This window comes from Python bivittatus, unplaced genomic scaffold (assembly GCF_059951505.1).
Source record: "Python bivittatus isolate LINGU-HERP-01145 unplaced genomic scaffold, Pbiv_v1 ctg000020_np1212, whole genome shotgun sequence".
NCBI lineage: Eukaryota > Metazoa > Chordata > Lepidosauria > Squamata > Pythonidae > Python > Python bivittatus.
In genome coordinates, this window is record NW_028277030.1 from 95,959,790 (window position 1) to 95,979,148 (window position 19,359).

Here is a 19,359-nt window from a genome sequence, read left to right on the forward strand (position 1 = left end):
TTCTCATTTCTGTCACATATGCCAGTGGCTACACTATAAAACTTTAAGCATTTCTCTTTCAGAAGGAAGCAGTGCTGAGTTCAATGGGACTTACTCCAGGGTTAGTACATAGGATTATAGGCAAAGTTTAATTAAAGGCTACCTGGGCAGTTTTCTCTACTCCAGAAAGAAAATTTTAGCAGTATAGCATCTTACTAATTGAACATTATGAAAATGAGAAATTGTTTTCACGGTTTAAAGAGTATTAAGGACTTTGGGGTGGGGGGGAGACTGAAATTGTATATAGAGTTTATCAGTCCTGCTTTATTATTACAACAGTGAGTTAAAAGTATAAAGCTTTCTACTTCGTACTGTTTGTAAAGGTCCTTTACAATTTGGGGAAAGGATAATTGAAATGTATACTCATCGACATTATAGCAAGAACAGTAAATAAAGGAAGGCTATACCATCTAGCCTTGAAAACAGAATTGTAGATGTTTTTAATATCCTGAGAAAGAGAAAATAAAAATGTATTGTAATGAGTGGTAAATATCTCACTTTTGTTTATCTCTGTTTTTTTAAAAAAACTGATTTATATGAGCTAATATGAATAATTGATTATGCTCCGTATCTCAGATGGCACCAGTGTTTCTGTGAAATATTCCTAGGTTCCTCTCATGTGTATTAGAGTTGCTTCCTTCACATCAGCTTATCAAAGAATTCTCATAAGTTGCAACAGTAACCGTCTATCAATGGTAGTATTCACAAGCCTTGCTCTGGGAACGAGATTGAATGCAGACCTAAAATCAATAAATGCAGTATATGATATTGAGCCTGTTTTAGATGTGTATTTTTCAGCCAGGTGTTGAAGTATTTGTACTGTCTTCCTTTAAAATGTTGGCAAGAATCCCGTTTCGGTGTCTTTAACTTTTCAAACCGTAGCTTAATATAAAAGGTATTCAGGACTTTGCAAAAAAAAAAAAAAGTTGCCAAAGCAGATATTGACGGTAAATTAAGTAGAATGGCTATAGAATTGTTTTTTTGGCTTTTGTGCAGATATTAAATTTTCTTTGAAGTTAAAGTTTTCTTTGAAGTTGGGCTGCTCTTCAACCTAAAGATGAACAGGAACTCTGTGTGGTTGGTTCATTCACAGGGTTCAGCTTTGGATATTTATAACTTACAAACTTACGCATTAGCTAAGGTAACAGTACTACCATCAAATCAAATGATAAGAAGACTGTGTGATTGCCTCTCATAAACCAAATGATTGAAATGTAACTCTCTGAACACCTTGTAGATAGAAGAAACTAACATGAAAATTGCATGTTCATATTTTGAAACTGGAGCCAAAACATCTGGAATGTTAAGATTCTGCAAAGTGCAGTGATTGTTTGATTCTGTTATTTTATTTGATTCTATTCCTGGAACACTTCTTTTTTTCCCATATGTTAGTGTAACGCACTAAAACTAAACAAATGTCCTTTGTAAGTTTTCTCACTGCCTATTTATATACTTGAAAGAACTGTAGATTTCTACTTCAGGAACTTTCAGGCCTTGAAAAATTGTTTAATACTATATTTATCTGAAAAAAACATACTCCTGAATTTAGAATAACTCTAATCCCACCCACTCAAAACGAAGCTATACAGAAATAATTCATTATTAATAGGGTCATTGACTTTGCATCATGACTTAAAGTCCACCAGAGATGTTTATTTTCATGTAGAGCTGGTAAAGTGGTACCTAATCAGAAAATGTTCTCTAGCTCAATCCCAGTGTCAGTTTGAAACTACTCTTCTTCCAATATACTTTCTTTTACTTTTCCAATAAGAAGAGGTAGCAGCAAAGCTTAAAGCCTGAACAGAAACTCTGGGGTTGATTTGCAGATTTCCATCCCTTCTGTGTCACTGCAATTGTTCCATTATACTGTACTCCCATTCCAGTGCAACTGAAGAAAAGCAGAATGCCCCCTTCATGACAGGCAGCACCACCACAAATATCTGTACACAAATGTGGTACAACCCCTGATTTTTAAGATGGATTACTGGGGGGACTGGGGGTTGTCTCCCAGTTTTCTTTTAGGTAGAATATCTAAATTTAATAGCAAACATTTGTTCCATTGTTAATGTAAGAATAGAATATATTATAAATGTAGAACATGTTGCCTATTCTTCCTACTGTTAAATGTAGATCTGTAATAGCTTTGTAGTTAAAACAATAATTATCAGTAATTATATGTCTTCCAGAATATTTAAAAAATTAGTTTCTTCAATGCCCTGTTTTAATCAGGATATATGTTCACCCAGAATTGGACAGTCATTTATTTAGCTTCTCTTCAAAGCTCTGTAGTGCTGACAAGACTCTTTTGTCATTTCTCCAATTATTATTTTTTATTTCCTTGAAATATTTAAAGTTAAAAGGAAGTTATTCAAAATTGTTTCTGTCATTAATTTCCTGAGTTTTTGTCTGTGAAACATTTGTTTTAAAGTGTAGACTTGCCATTTATACAGGAGTATTAAATCAAAAATAATTATTGTTATTAAAGAATGTTTTAAAATATATCCCATTTTTCTATACAAAGTAAATTAGAAGGAGTTTGCTTAACTGAACAGTGATTCAAACATGTTTGCTACTTAGAAAGAAATCATATGGCTGGCCTAGTATTCTGTCTTCCACAAGCGTAGAAATATTGCTATCGGGTAAAGATAATGACTCTTGAGTGGTGCCTAAGTTTTATATAAAGACAGGGTCTAGAGTCTTTGAAACTTAAGTCTGAATTCACTGCACATTCTAGATGACTTAAAGTAAGAGTCATCTCTGTAATCTTGTATTTTGATTATCTTTTTTTATTGGGAAATGTTTCAGAGTTTGCCTTTGCCAAGATAACAGAAGCACTTTTGCTTCACAGCTGTGTCAGAATCAACTCTCAGTCCTAGGGTGAAGCAAATATATTGCAGTTGATCTTCACAGGCTGGGTATGAGATGGTCTTCCTCTAGATTATACCACTAACACTTTTTTCAGCTGAAGAAATAGGTAGGTAGAAACCTTCTAATCTGAAGTTTCTTACATGCAATTAAATGAGATTCTTAGAGTGGAGTGTACATAGTAAAGCTTATCATACTGTAACTTATGCTAGTTACTTTTTTAAAAAAAAAACTTGTACACAACATGTGTCTTAACACAGATATGTAAATGAATAGGCATATCTATGATATATAGTCTCATTGCTATAGTTGGAAGGTTATTGTATATTCAGATCGGGAAGTTATGGCTCTTCTTCTTGCTGATTATACTTTTATGTGTGGTCCTTGGGTAGTGACTGAGCTATTATGGAGAAGTCCTTTTCTGTAGTAAAATTCTAATTTAGATTAGAAGGAGACAAAATTGATAAATGGAATTGCTACATGAACATTTTTTTACCCTGTTCTCCAAACATCCACCACATTTCTTTAATAAGCTTATCTCCCTCAAGTGAACTTTAGTGAGATTTTTGTATCACATTTGTTTCCAAAGAAATCTTTTAACTGATGTGGAAGAGGGCAAGGTGATACCCTGTGATGTTCTTGATTGACAATTCTTTTGCTTCCTGGTAGGTGGAGCCATTACGCTTAGTATAAGGACTCAGTTGTAGGCTGAAGGAAGAGGAAGACTACTGTTAAAAGAACTGCTGGTAAGTTTACCTTTCTTTGGTACAGATCTTACAAAAGATGATGCAGAGGACTTGCTGCATGTCAGAACTGAAGACTCCTTACTAAGACCTTTCAGGAATCATGCAGTAGATAAAGTAGCAAATTTAAAATGGAATTACTTGTATCAACATACTGAATATTCCATAGAAGATTACTTGATATGCTTCTTAGAGAGTATATGGGGAGGCCTTGGAGACTTGTGGGGCTTACATGGTCACTTGTAGTTTATATGCAGGCCATAGTACTTGTCTGCTTCATCTTTCGGTTAATAGGAACTATAATGTACTTAGAGTCTGACCTTGAAGAAAAAAATTATATAGCTGATATAGAGCCCAATTATGTTTCTGTCCATATTGCTTGGTGTAATCATGATGTACAAAATCATGAGCATGGATTTGTGCAATAAAAGAATTTTGTATTTAGATCACAAGAGCTTTTCTAGCATTTCTGCATAAAGAGTGATATGATTGTTTCAGCACTAAGTATTGGCTCTATTTTCAAAGTGAATTGAATCCAGTCTTGACACCTTCCCTTTAAAATGCTTCCTATTAGGGAGCCTGTGATTTGTCCTGTAATATGAGCGATTGATTGATTGACTGATTGGTTATGTACCATCAAGTTGTTTTCGACTCCTAGCAACCACATAGATAGATTTTCTCCATTCTCCATTTCCTCCATTCAAGTCTTTATTTGCATTGAATTTATCAGAGTGTGATATTATAGGCCTGTTAGTGGTTGAAACTGATTCTCTTCCTTCCCCCTAGTATCTCTCCTTAGTTGCTGTATTGCTTTATTTGACAATATGGCATGATAATTTTATTTGAGAAGAATGCCCTTTAATGTACTAAAATCAGTGAAATCTGTGTTCATTTGTGTTTCTCCTCTTGATGTTCAAATTGGTTGAATTGGATCTAAAAAGAGCCTAATAGGAGTAGGGTGTCATTGTAAGATTGAGAAAGATTGAACTTGTATTCAGTCACCTAGCAATTGTAAAAATAAATAGGAGTTGTCTATATTCAGTTTGGAAGAAAAACATAGCTGGCTCTGTCAGTTATAATGTATCTTGATATGAAAGAGAAGGAAGAATTGAAAAGTTTTTGCAAATGATTGGTCTTAGCCGCAATGCAACTTCCATTCCATATTTAAAGGATTACATAATACTAGACTTAGAGAATACAGTACAGTAAGTAGTATAGTTTCCAAATATACAGTATAAGAAAACATATTTCGACAGAGCAGATGCTAGATACATTGTTGAATCTGTCTTGAAAAAAAAACTTCAAAAAGTTGTATGACAATGGATTAGAAATATTAAGATTTCCTAGTACTGTTGTCATGCTTGTAAGAAAAAATCTATGCTTTCATAACGACTTACTGGTCTTTTAAGCTGTGATTCTGAAGTCATTTGAAACAGTCTCTGAAGTGACAAATAGATGATCATATCTCCAATATCTTTCTTTAATTCAGGCTAGTAAAGTTTTCAGAAAAACTCAGTTAATGCAAATGTGTAAATGATCAGATTATTTAGTATTCCTCTAACAATATGCCATCAAATTTTAACAATGATTTGTTACAGATTTGTTGTTTATTAAATACAATTTTAAATTCCCTGTATAAGTATCTGATACTATACCTGTCTATGCCTAGATTGTAGACAAATATATTTGAGAACCATTACTCTTATATAGGTACCAAAATCCTGTCTAACATTCCAGAGGGTTTGCAGTTTTTTCTCATTTGATACTAAGAACTAAAACTCTTTTTCAGAATATTATTAAATCTCATCTTTAAAAAATTTACTTGCTATGTTTATGTTTCAAAGGAAACTATTTCTGATATGGCACACTTTTTGCCGTAGGCATACTCTCAGAGACATTGGAACTTGACATGCAATTCTCATGGAATAGCTCATGTTGGTTCATTAGCTTTCCTTGCATAGCACATTACTTTATTCTTTTATTTCTACTTCTGATTCTAGTTGTTTCTAAAATATAACTTTTATGAGATGTGAGCACTTCTGATTAAAAAAAAAAGTTTAATTTTGTTAAAGTGTATGCCCTGTGTATAATGGTTAGATAGAAGTGAGTAGATGGAGAAGTGAATCATCAGTTACCAGAATTCTGTGCAGATAATTCTAAATGTTGTTAGAACAATTGTAAGAATATAAGTGCATATACTTGGAATTAGTGTAAACATCAAAAATTATTTCTGCATGGTTTCTTGCTGGCAGGATTATTCCTCGAATCATTTCTCTTTGAATTGTTTTCCAAATAAGTGTCTAGCTAAAATTTGCAGAGGAGTTGGCTATGTCTGCAATTTTCTTTGTGTCTAATTTAGCATTATTTATTTATTTAGATTATATAGATTTATATGGTTGTTCTATCAAGGCAACTCAGCGCACCTAACAATCAGTGAAATGATGCCATTGTACTTAAAAACAATTAAAATCAATATTTTGCATATGGAACAAAATCCAACAAAACAACCACTCATAACATCAGAACAGGCTCACACAATACCCAGGCCCAATGCTCAGGGAAGATCCTCCTCTTCAGTGCTTTATGAAAGGTTCACACAGATGGGGTCATCTAAATCTTGGGGGTATGCTATTTCAAATGGCAGGCACTATAACAGAGAAGGCATGTTTCCTGAGGCCCATTACATGGCATTATTTAATAGAAAGGGCCCAGAACATGCTCACCATGATGTTGAAGGACGAGCAGAAGTACTTACTTATATATGGTTCAAAACAGATTAACCGTATTTACATTGAACCTTATGGGAAAATCTGATTTGGTTGGCGACCAAAATCGATTGGCGACCACATTCGTAGGGGTCAGAACGGATTAACCGTATTTACATTGAACCTTATGGGAAAATTTGATTCGGTTCACGACCAGTTCGGTTCGCGACCAGAGTCATGGAACGAATTAAGTTCGTGAACCAAGGTACCACTGTAGATAGTTCTGGTCAGTGTGTTTAAAAATGATATTGCAAAGCTGGTAAAAGTACAGAAATGGAGCTCAAGAGTATTTACAGGGTAAGAACTATTTCTTTATGAAGAAAGACTCCCACTTTGGAGCTTAAGGATGTTGATATGTTCTCTGCTGCCTCCGTGGCTCTCCATAGATGCCCACAGATTAGTGTTCCTGCAGTGCTCTATTACCACAGGAATATGTGCTGTTAGGGCTGCTTTGCCCTAATCGGCACTCGGTACCTGCCACTCTGTTTTTTTTTAATTCAGTTTTGAGTGCCTTAAAGTTTATGCAAAGAGATATATTAAAGTAACAGGGTTTTTTAAAAAAACAAACAAACTTTGTGCTGCAACAAAAGTAGAATAGGCAAATGGGATGACTGTGAGTAGTGAAAATAGTAGCAGATAAGGATTAGACATGTTTAGAAACTCCTACATGTTTTTCCTTTTTTTATTTTTTAAAAAAACTCTCCTTCAACAATAGATGAAATAACAGAAAGTAAATTGGAGGCTGAAATGAATAAGGAAGTAAGAGCACCTTCCCCTAGTAAATGCATTCACATTTTCAGGTTTAGATTAATTTTATTCTAGGGTCCTGTCCTGCAGGAACTCTGGTGTATAATTTTTCAAAGTTAGTGGCAACAGATGAAAGACTGAGAGTAAACATGTGGACAAAAGGGATAAAGCAGAGGATGCAGGCAGCTGTCAGTGAATGAGTAGTCTTATATGCCAAAAATGGCCCTAGTCCAGTTAATGTCCTAGTTACCTAATAGTATTGCTGTATTAAAACTATTAGGCAATGATAAGTTGCAAATGATAAGTTGCCTAAAATGAAGAAAAGTAATCCAAGTTAAGTACATAAGGGCTGGCAAAAATGTAGCTGTCCTGATCTTCTCATACTCTTTCTTTTCTACAAATGGAAAAGTAAAGAAAAGAAACATACTGTGTTGTTGTATATTGATACTATTGTACTTGATTTATTCTGGTTAGTATTCTCCTTGTTTCTGCTGTGATGTGTTTCATAGTTTAATAGGGCAGCAGAGGAAGACTTTCAGACTTATATAAATGTTGAAAACTTGGTACTATCACTATATAATGTTTCAAAAGACTTTAGTATTCATGTTTTTTGAGAATTTGTCTTCTGTCTTCCCTCCCTTTGCATAGATATAGGGAGGAAAGAAAATTGTTTGCTTTCAAATAAGATTATTTGAGGGAATTTAAGCTAAATAGTTATTTAGGTAAGGTTTTTGCAACTGTTAAATATATGGGAAAATAGAAAATTAAATGTACTTCCGGGACGAACAAGCGCTGATCAAATTCTCGGATTTGAAATGCTGTATGTGGTTTTAGTACCACTAATAAATTAGCCTGTTTATTATAACATTGTGAAATTTGTTGTGCTACTTTTCAGATATACTTATTTTCCTGTATAACTTTAAGGAAGTATCAGAATCTGTTCTCAATTTACTCAAGATTATTAGAAGTGGGTGGACTGAATTATTAATATAACTAGTAACAAATAAAATGTATGCAAACTAATAAGTAAAACATATACAAACAAATTAAATGACAAATAGGAAGGTATGAGGTTCAAGTGATGGCAAAGCTATGTTGTGAAAAACACACTGTTAAAATTCTGACTCTGTATTTTAAATGCTTTGAAAACATCTGAAGTATCATTAACATGTTGTTTATGATAAGTTTAACTTACATTCAACTTGCAATATATATTCAGCATCATTTTGCTACTTATTAAATAGTTTATTTCCTTACTTTAAGGGATGCTTTAATGCCAATCTTGGGAACCATTTCTAACTTCACCCTTATGGTAACTATTACAGAGATGTAGTTTCATATGTGTGTTGTGTTATATCTTTGTGAGAGAGGAAATTCTCTCCATGCTTAGAACTCAGCTCCCCACGTTTCCTGCAAGTTTCTTCAGTTTGTACTTTAATAAAGACACTTATATATAAAAGCTTTACCAGTTAGAGACCTTGGTATATACCTCCCTGGAAATATGCTTTAGAAACGTACAAAGAGGACCCGCAAGGAAATATTGCAGTGTGAATTATTCCTGTTCAGTGTTCGGTTGGCCAGCTGTGCCTTCATTCAGAGTATTCATTCCATCTTTCACCACCTATCATTTTCAGCTCCTTTAACCAGTTCCAATCCCCAAAGTATTGGCTTCTGTGACTATTGTTACTGCTCACTCATTATTACCTTGTTTCTGTTATTTTGCTGAAATGTCTCCTTAGTTTTTTCCCTAAAAGTTTGTTGTATTTTGGCAAGTGTTAGGGCTGCTCCAAGCTTACTTCTGTCCTCTTGCATTTCAGTAGCCTACACTATCTATGGAGATTATCAGTGTTCTGAAAAAAAGAATGCAGTTTTATAAAGCCAGGAATGTTATTTGCTAGACATGAATCAGAAGTATCACAGCTTTTTCAGTAGACAGTAATTACAAGGACTGGCAACACTACTGAAAAGTCAAGAAAATTAGTAGATCCAGGAATGCTACATGGGTGCATGCCTGAAAAAACAGAAACCAAGTCTTCAGATCAGGGCTGCCTATATTAATGCTTATTCTTAAATGTCTTAATGTGAATTCAATCCTAAACCATAATGAGGAACTGGAAGGCTGAGATTTGGAAGCTCTGGATCTATAATGAATTGAGGTGTGCTGGCTATTACTAAGATACTAGTATCCGCATTTTCTGCACATGATCTCACCAAATAGTCTTGTACATATTATATACATGAGATCTAATTACAATTTTGTTAAGAAATAGAACTTTTGTGCATTCTTACATGCCTTGATTCTGACTCCTCCCTTCTCTCTTCTCAATCATGTTTTCTCGTTCTCCCTATAGCTGTCCAAGGGCACAGCCAGAAGGCCTCACTAAAAGGCAGCCTACCAGTCATTGAGCTGGCAGAAAAATATGCTGGTGGAAAAGTTGCTGCCCCAACAGCTGAGCCCTAATTAGCTTTGGAGACAAGATCAGCTAGTGAGTCTGTTCTTGTAGTTTTAATTCAGGACAAGCTAAGAAAACCAACTGATGGATTCCCTGGCTTCATTCTACACACATGTGCACATGGTTACCTATTGGGCTGCTGTTACCCAGAAACTCTAAATGGGAACTTTAAATAGTGGGTGCTTCAAATGATGGGTTTAGCCTCCTGTCAGGTTCTTATGTATTCGTTTATTGCACAAATTTAAAAGAACTTCCAACTCCAACGGACTCTGAGTGCTTTACATAGTAAAAAAGTCAGAAAAGCCATATGAAGCAACATTAAAAAATATTATGAGGGTTCATCCACCACCTTGCCCCAAGGTCTGGGAGAATAGCGTTATGGAGCATCATCAGAGTGGGAGCTACATGGTGCTCAGGGGGATGCTGTTCCAGAGGGCAAGCACTGCAACGTAGAGTCCCAACAAGCAGGTCACAGGAATAGAGGAGTGCAGGATGAAGTAGGAGGGAGCAATCTGTAAAGAGTGATCTCTTTCCTTGAATAGTACTTCAAGAAAATGAGAGCGCTGGCAGAAGATGATTGTGGCCAGCAGCATGTGCATAAGGTGAAATGGTGCTGCTAACCTTGCCCTCCCCAAATTAATAAAAAGAGTCACAGGTATGAGCACACAAAAGCCCCTGTCAACAGAAGCATTGGAAAACTCATAATCTCTTCATTGGTGGCAGAACCATCAGGACACCGATGGCAGAACATGGTAAATTAACCTTCTCTGCAGCATATGATTTACAGTAGTGCTCTTCCAAGAGTGATATATCCATGTATATAGAAAGAGCCTGCATTAGAGTTGACATGTATTTTGGAAAGCTTGAGTTTGGCTTTATGAGGGCAGACGTCTTTGCAAAAGCCAGGGGTCCAGTCTGTCTTACAGCCCAAGCCAAAATGGCCATAGATGGTGATGCCAAGAACACAGGGAAGGAAAAGGAGGGGACATGCCTCCAGCAGCCTAAAATAGTCAACAGGAGTGGACAGCTCACAACCCCTGCAGGCATGATCAACATCCATCAGTGAGGGATTCTAGATCAAATCCTTTCTACTATTTCTATCTGGAAAATACAGCATCAGAACTGGAACAGCTAAAGGTTACTTTAATTTTCCACTGCTGTGGGCTGGGAAAGAAATGAATGCTGCATTGGGAAGATACATCTTACAAAAGCACTTACTAGGGCATATTTGTACTATGGCTAGGGGGCCCAAGAAAAGACTGTAGGGCCCATTCCTTACCCTTTCTGGGTTGACTGAATTCTTAATACTTTATTCTACTTGTTTAGTACTTGCTTTGTGTTATATACTTAGTGGAAACCCTTCTTGTATTTATTACAAAGATGGCTAAGTTGGACAGGGGATACTCCAAGTGAAAAATTGAGGCATACAGTTATCAGAATACAAAGGCTAAAAAAGGAAGAAAATACAAATAAAAACATTCCTGAGAGAGTTATTTGACACACTGGGGTTCTTATTGGACTTTGCAGTATTGCCTTACTGGTCACCTACGTCTTCTAAAATATGTGAACCTTTTCTGACTTTGAAACTTGGTTCTCTTTTATGTTTGTTGTATGTTTGCTACCTTTTTCAACAAGAAAAAAATATGTCAGAGTATTTATCACAAGTGTAAGTGTCTGAAATGATTTCATCCCTATTTATGGACTAATAATCCAGATGAGCTTGTTATTGTTCATATTTAATTTTAGTCAATTATTGTAACCTCTAAGACAACTTTTGCCATTAATAAATGTGTGATAAATAAATTGAGTGCCTTATGGGCAGTAATGAAGGCTATAACATTATTATTTATTGAACCAATAAAAATAAATAGAAGTTAATTTTAACCAGCTACAGCAGGTAGCAGCACCTAGAATTCCTGGCTGAGTTCAAAAATAAGCTGTGTAGGGTGGGAACTGGCAAATATTTGGATGGAAGAGCACCAGGGAATCCCAGATGTGTGGGCTAAACTGAGTGTGCCAAGGGGGGAAAAAAAAGACCACTCAGGTGGAAGGTGGTAATTGACTTTTTCCATAGTCTTGAAAACCATATAAATATGTTCATGTAACCACCATGTGACAAGCTTGATTCAAGGGAGTCAAGCTTGTCTCGTGGTTACTGTTATTTTAAATAGATTTAAAATAAAACCGTACATTAGTTGGGTATTTTCATAAGTAAAGAATAAATCAGCAAAGAGTGACACAATACATTCAATAAAGAGTTGTCCAGGATGCTTTACATGCAAACAATTTCTCTGAGTTTGAACATTTTTTAAATGTTCCAGAAGAAGCTATAAAAGATTCACTTAACTGTGTTGGTGGTTTCTTTTCCCCTTTTCACTCTTCAGTATCTGGAGATTTGTTATACAAACAAACCTCCAAACATTTTGAGTATTTTTAGCTCAGGGCACTTTGTTTCTCAAACTTTTTTTTTTTTTAAGCACCATTTCATTAACTTTGCACCTCATTTGTATTTGCTTTGCTAGCTCCCCTTCCTCTTAGTAATAAAAAAGGAATCATTATAGCAGCACAGGCAATTAAAGATAGCTGGATCGATACCAAGGCTGGGACCCATAATGTACATGTCCTGTATTGTTTGTTCTAACTTATCACAGTTGTCTAGAAGTCAGCTGAAATAAGTAGAACTGTTCTAATAATAAAACATGGGTATACAACATGTTTTTCAACCTTGGTCACTTTAAGATGTGTGGACTTCAGCTCCCAGAATTCCTCACCCAGCATGCCTGCTGGGCATTCTGGGAGTTGAAGTCCACACAGCTTAAAGTTGCCAAGGGTGAGAAACACTGATGTAACACAACCAAAGCAGGGGTGAGCAGTCTTTTTGAAGAGCTGCCTTTGATAGCAGTAAGAATATAGAGATGTCACATTTCTTTTTAGCCAATGGTTATATATACTTTTAACTGGGAGTCCAGTTTAACTGGGAAAGAGAAGACGTTTCTGTGATTCTCTCAGAGCATTTTAGAGGAGTTCACTAGAAATAAGGGTTTGACTGTGAGAACAGAATCCCTCTTCCCAAGTGTGATAGAATTTCTCTTCCAGGCTGTCAAGCATAGTTAAGCTAGTTTCACTTTGGTTGTGTCATTTCATGTAAAGTAACGGATACTTCATCTAGATTCAGATACAAAATACTTAAAAAAAAAAAAAAAAAAAGTACAGTGCTACATGACCTCCCATCCTGCAAGTTGCCTATAACCTGGAGTCTATCCTCTGGTTATTTACTTCTGCAAAGTAATACTGCTTCTTGATCAGAAAGGAATGTTGCAACCTGGATAGCTGCAGTCGGGCATCTGCTGAGTAAACAGGCCAGGGGAACAACTGACATCATGCACACCAAAGCATCATCATGCAACTTATGCAGATTACCCTACTGTAAAATATTGCATCATGATGCAAACCGATACAAGTTACACAATTCCCAAAATTACATGATGCTTGTCATTTGGGCAATGACTTCTAGCGGATGCCAGTGGCTACAGCTCCCATCTCCTACCTCCGTGACGCGTTCCCCTTCCAGCACTGTCATTGTTGCTGCTTAGTTCTCCTGCCTTCTGCATGGCTTCCTTCCTGGGAAACTTCTAAACTATGGCTTGATGGATGTCTCCAATCGTAGAGATTGGCCAAGCAGTCCTGACTGGATTCATTTGCTTTGGCTCTGCCAGGCCACAGAATCTCCTCAGGATGCAGAAGGAGCAGAGCAGCCTATATCCATGACTTGGCTGTTTTGTTTTGTTTTTCTTTTGAGCTGTTTACTTTAGCCCTTTAGCCCTTCCTGCCGTGCCTGAGTCTGCCAGTTATGTTGAGCAGCTTCTATTTTGCCCAGCAACTGCAGTTGCGGGATATGCCAGGTTGTTCCACCAACCATTGCTTCTTGATGGAGGCATGGCATGAACTATCTTCGCAACCTTTGGGTGTGTTTTCCATGCTGGGAGGAAAAACTGCTTGGCTTTCAGGCAAAGTCAAAGGGCTCTTTCATTCCCTTCTGTTCCCTGAAAATACACCCGTGCCGCCTTCCTCCCTCATGAGAAGTGTGTGGGAGGGCATTTTGTACTTTCTTTCTGTCCCAGTCAGTTCTGCTTGCAAATTCTTGTTTTTTCATTAACATCTGGAAGGGAAGGAAGTGTCTACCTGTGTTAAATATATGGGGATTAGTTGCATGTCGTCTTGTGTCAATTAATGCCTCACTCAAACATCCAGGAAGCTTTTGACCCCTCAAAGACGCATATGTTTTGCACCAGACTACATAAATTTAAAGGAGCTATATAATGTAATATAATGTAGATTGTGCATAGGGCTAGTGATTATTTCCTGGTCAGTAATTGCTTCAGAGCAAAGAACATATGGATAAGTTTATCATACCATCACTTTGGAAATCCTTCAAAAAACTTCTGTCTCATATAAAAACAGACTTGAATATGCTGCACGCTTTGCTTATTCAGCATCATTTGTACTGCATACGTTCTGTATAAATAAGTCCTTTATGGGTTCTGTAAGTTGTAAGTGGTCTTGAATCCATATGAGTAATATGCTTAGTAATCATATTGATTTGCTCAGAACATCTACACTATCACATTCTTCCTAAGCATAATTTTGTGATCCAGGTATATGGATAGAGTGGGTTAGATGTGTTCAGTAGCTTTACATGTGATCATAGTAATCCAAACATCTTACCAGTAAGGAAGCCGCCTACATCCTGCTACCCTTCAACCATATTGGATTACAGCTCCCTGAGTTGTGGATCATTATGGCCAATGGCCATGCTTGCTTGGAATTCAGGGAGTTGTAATCCAACACATTTGGAGGACATTAAATGGTAAAAGTTTTGCAATACTTTCCATGCACTGTGTTAAATCAGAAAGGTCCCTTCAAACTGTATTAGATATTTTACATTTGTGGCAGTGTTTAGTTTAAATTTCCATTGAGGCAGCCCTGTTACTCTATCACAGCAAGAACAGCAGAATAGTACCCTAATCTTGTAAGGCCTTATGATTGCCAAAGATACTGTATGGCCACGAAAGCTTCCGTTGCAGAGCATTTACAAGTACTTGGAAGTGCACTATATTCATTGTTGTTCTCTTTAGTATTGAATACCTTTTGGGGGGTAATTCATTGCCAGCAACTTTTGGTTACTAGACTCATTGTAACAGCTACTTATATTTTAAAACCAATTAGAAATATAAATAATAAACATTTCTGGCCTATTGTTCAGAAGTTGTCATTACTTCTTACAGCATAAGTCCTTAGTCTTCTTTTGGGCAAGTAGCACATTTGGTGAGTTGTGGGAATTTTTGCAAACTGGCTGCTTGCACAGGGTGGGAGACATAACCAATTACAAAGTGATCTTTCACACTGCAGAACCCTCTTTTAGCCATGTTTTTGTTTTTCTGGATAGATGGCATACTTACAAAGACCTGGGCTGCTGACACCTATGATTTTTATCTTCTGAGATACATTTGAAACCTAGAGGTGGGTTTTTTTTTTTTGTGGAAATAAGAATGATTTAAGAGGGCTACCTTACAGTTTGCCAGCTTCCAGCTTTTTAAATGTAAGAAGTGACAAAGGTGAGGAGCCTGGTGGATGCCAAAGGAAGCAGCTACAGCTTCATTGGCAACCACTGACACACAGTGTTAATGCCTTCAGTAATTGATGCATCATGTATACAACTTTGAGATGCATTAAGCATAATATAGAAAATGTAGAGTTCATTCAAGGAACAAAAATATTAATCTGCACATTAGTAAAATGGCCTAAATGTGGATGCCTTCAAAACAATAGCCATGCCCATTTTCAGACATGCATTTTTGTAGTGTTTTTGCTCTTGTTTCTAAGTTTATAGAACTCCGTGTCATCATACAGATGCATATATGGATGTTACGCATAGATTTTAAATTAAAGTGTTTAACATTATTTTGCTATTTTTTGAAACTAATAGGAAAAGGAAATATTATTGGCTAATATTTAGCCTATCCTCCAAATTGAAAGTGGTCAGAGAAGAATGCTAGAATGAAGAACCAAATCAGTGTTTAAATTAGAAGAATAAGCTACTTGCCAGGTGTCTGTCTGGGAAGGCCATGAAGCCACAAATCTCTAGCACTGAATGCTGTAACCTACAGTACTGTTTTGAATATTTTTTTAAAATTTTTGCTGGAAGAAAACTTGGCCTTCATTGCATTCCTTACTAAGCATTTATGTTTGTTGATAAGGTAGATAATTCTGGATCTTTGTAGCAGAATAAAGAAACAGTACTAGTTTTGCTTTCCAAACTGTACATTGAGTATTTGCTGGAAATTCTTACTAATTCTTTACTAAGGCTTTAGACTGAGGATGAGAAACTTGGTATGTTTTCTCTGATGCTAAGAAACCTGTCTAAGTAAAATGTATCAGTGAGTTTGCTCATCGTTGAGCATTTAAAATATAGAATTAGAGCAGAAACTTATACGCGATTCTGATAAATTCTATTTCTACTGTGTGTAGTCACTTTTTTATTATTCAGGTGACAGTGTCATTTAGTAACTTAGATTGGGTAGGAATAGGGAACAAAAGTATTAGAGACTGTTGCAATTTCTGATGACAATAACCTTTGCAAAAAGAATAAACATTGAAAATATTCCTATAGTTTGAATAACATATAGCATAGATCCATAAAAGAAATAACTAGCAATCTACTTAACATTGTGCTAAGTGAAATGTTATTTAACGGATCTGTTTTCACTGTAGCTTTCTGCCTGGGGCAAATTATGTTAAATTTATCATTTGTGTGTGGGTGTTTATAATATTTTTCTGCAATGACTAGCATACTAATACTTTAATTTAAGAAACAGAGTCAGCATGATTGCTAAAGGAATTCCTTAACTCTTGTTTTTATATGTGCATAAAACTCTGCAGTTACATATTCTGATCCAGTCACTCCTTGTGGTTGAGGGAATTGGGTATTTGCATGATGTACTTGACTAGATCCAATAGAAGAGAATATATGTAGCTCAGGGTTGAACTGTGGGGTCCTTGGTGCTCTCTGAGCTTGGTTGTTTGCTTGCAGACATTCCATTACTGACCAGGTAACATCATCAGTGCTAGCGAATGTGGGGTTTGCTCTCCACTCTCCTCACACAGGGAGCAAACCCCACACTCACTAGCACTGATGATGTTACCTAGTTGGGCAATGAAATATCTGCAAGCAAACAACCAAGCTCAGAGAGCACCAAGGACTCCACAGTACTTGGCTAGGTTATGTACAATCTCATCACATATGTGGATCAGCTCTATTAACTAAAATAGTGGATACCTGCCATTTGTGTTGTAAAGCCCACGATTGTAAAGCCCACAGTTCCTGGTGGTAAAAATCCTTAAGGGCAATGAGATCAAACTAAAACAATGTTGTAGATTGTATCATTGCTATTATGTGTGGATTGTGTTTTTAGATGTATGGGAGCAGATAATATTCTATCAGTAAAGGATAAATATTGCTGATCTTTCAAACACATACTTTTCATAGCATTCCTTTACTCTTCCTAATAGGGTATTTTAAAAGATTGTTTAGAATTCGTACAATGTTAATGCTTGTTACTTTTATAATTAACTGTGATGAAGTTAACGCCCTTTGCTCTGAGTTCAGTGCTCTCTTAACTGATAAAGCTACTTGCAATCGTCGTTTTAATGGAAGGCCAGTTGATACAGAAAGCGACAATATAAGTTTCTTGATAAGACTAGCTTAATGTGTCTTCAGTTAGCATATGATAGAGAACTTGGCATGTGCCATTCTTTGCCATCCAATGTTCAGCTTGGCCAATGATCAGCCCTTTAAAATGTAAGCTTTCATTCTGTCTCTCTCTCTCTTTCTTTTGTTCAGGTTTTCGCCCCTCCCCAACAACGTGCCTGTAGAGTGGGGCTTCTCCCACTCGGCTGATGACGTCTTAGCCGGATCGATTGTGGGGAGGAGCAGCAGCAGCAGTTCTGAGGGTGAGTAGAGGCTGCCAGGCTTTGGGCCTGGATGCGTGCCTCTCTTCCCCCGCTCTCTTCCTTTTTTTTTTAGGGGAAAAAAGTTGGAATTTTAAAAATATTTCACGCATGATTCATCCTTAAAAGGACATTGTTTTGTATGGGGAAAACATGCACCACAGTTCACCTTTGCCATCATATAACCCAAGATTTTTCTTAATGAGTTATTCTTGTTCTGTAGGTGGCTTATAATGAATAATTTAAATTGGAAATTGGAAAAACCCTCAGAACCAACATGACAGCAGCCATGAACAGATCCATATCAGTCTGGCTGGGGCTAGTCAGGTTGGAAAGTTTAAGGACCTCTGCCCTGTTGGCATCTTGCCTTTGGCATGTTATATTTTCATCCTGGGGGCCTTCTACTTTGTCATTTTCCCCCTAGCTTTAAGATACAAGGATTATCAAAAGCTTTTCTGTCAGGTAAGGTGAGGAAAGAAATGTGGATCCTCTTTTTGTTTCCATTTGGAAGCACTTAGAAATAAAGCTGAGAGGAACTGCAAACATTTTAGAGGTTAATTAGATTTTTTAAAATTCTAAGATTGGATCAGCCCACTTCAGTATTATATCAACATAATTGTGGTATGAATAAGTAATTAACAAATGCATAGTAATATATTAGATCTTCTTTTTGTTTAAGAATTAATGTTTATATACATCTTCCAGCTTTAGCACTTTTCCATTCTCCCAGCATCCTAAAAAATTAAGAGATTCAATTTTTCCTTTTTAAGCACTTTGGGAAGATTTTCAGGTCAGTGCAGACATGTAAGGCTTGACTAAATTCAGAATGCACTGAAATGGAAGCCTTTTCTTTTGAAAATGATATAGAAAAGAATTATGAGAATGTGTTATCATAGCCACTTGATCAGAGACTCTACAAGTGGCTTCACTGGGATGTTGAGCTATAATGAGAATCAAACAGGTTGTTTAAATACTTGCGAATCAGTGGCTTTATTCCTCACTTCATAAAGGTGTTTGATCACCTGTTCAAATATTACCTGAGAGTACAAAAGTGGTCTATAGTAGATTTTGAATTCAAGTAACCATTGGGTAGAAAGAATATTTGTTATGAAATGTTTATAACTGATGGTTGCATTTGTTCCTTTTTCCTTGGCACAACAAAGGGGTAACAGTTCTATGTACTGTAATAGATTCAAAGTTCATACTACAGTTGGGGTAGCACACTTATCCGCTTCTAGTTTTATATGAGATGACAATATTTTTATTAATGTTAGTATGAATGTTAACATTTGTCGTAGGAACCTTGGTCCAATATTACTTTCTCCTTTTGTAATTTTAAGACTGAGTAAGATCATCCTTTTAAGATCATTTGTACACTAGGCCTGTGCAATAGACAGAAAGGTATTTTTGGTGAATCCTCCTAAATTGGCAGGGGAATATATTTTACTGGGGACTTTATAGAATTGGGAGATCTTTTCATTAAAAAAACCTCATTTAAGAGACGGCTAGAAGTGTTCAGACAGGGTTGTATGAGTCAAGGTGATTTAGATAATTTTAATCATGATGGCGACCCTCAAGTCTAGTGGTGATTGTCACTGATACAAAAAGTCCACGTAATAATGCATGTCATTTTTTTAAAAAAAGGGCTGTTAGTTTTTTTAAAGTCTCTCATCAGTGGGAAGTGGTATTATGAGGGATAAACCCCAGATGTTGAAGTGATTTAATTTCATTAAAGTTTTG

General features: G+C 36.3%; 1 protein-coding gene across 2 annotated transcripts in view; it reads left to right on the top strand.

Moving 5' to 3' along the window:
• Positions 1 to 19,359, top strand: part of CRIM1 (cysteine rich transmembrane BMP regulator 1) — a 151,175-nt gene that overhangs the window by 28,373 nt on the left and 103,443 nt on the right. The window lies entirely within an intron of this gene.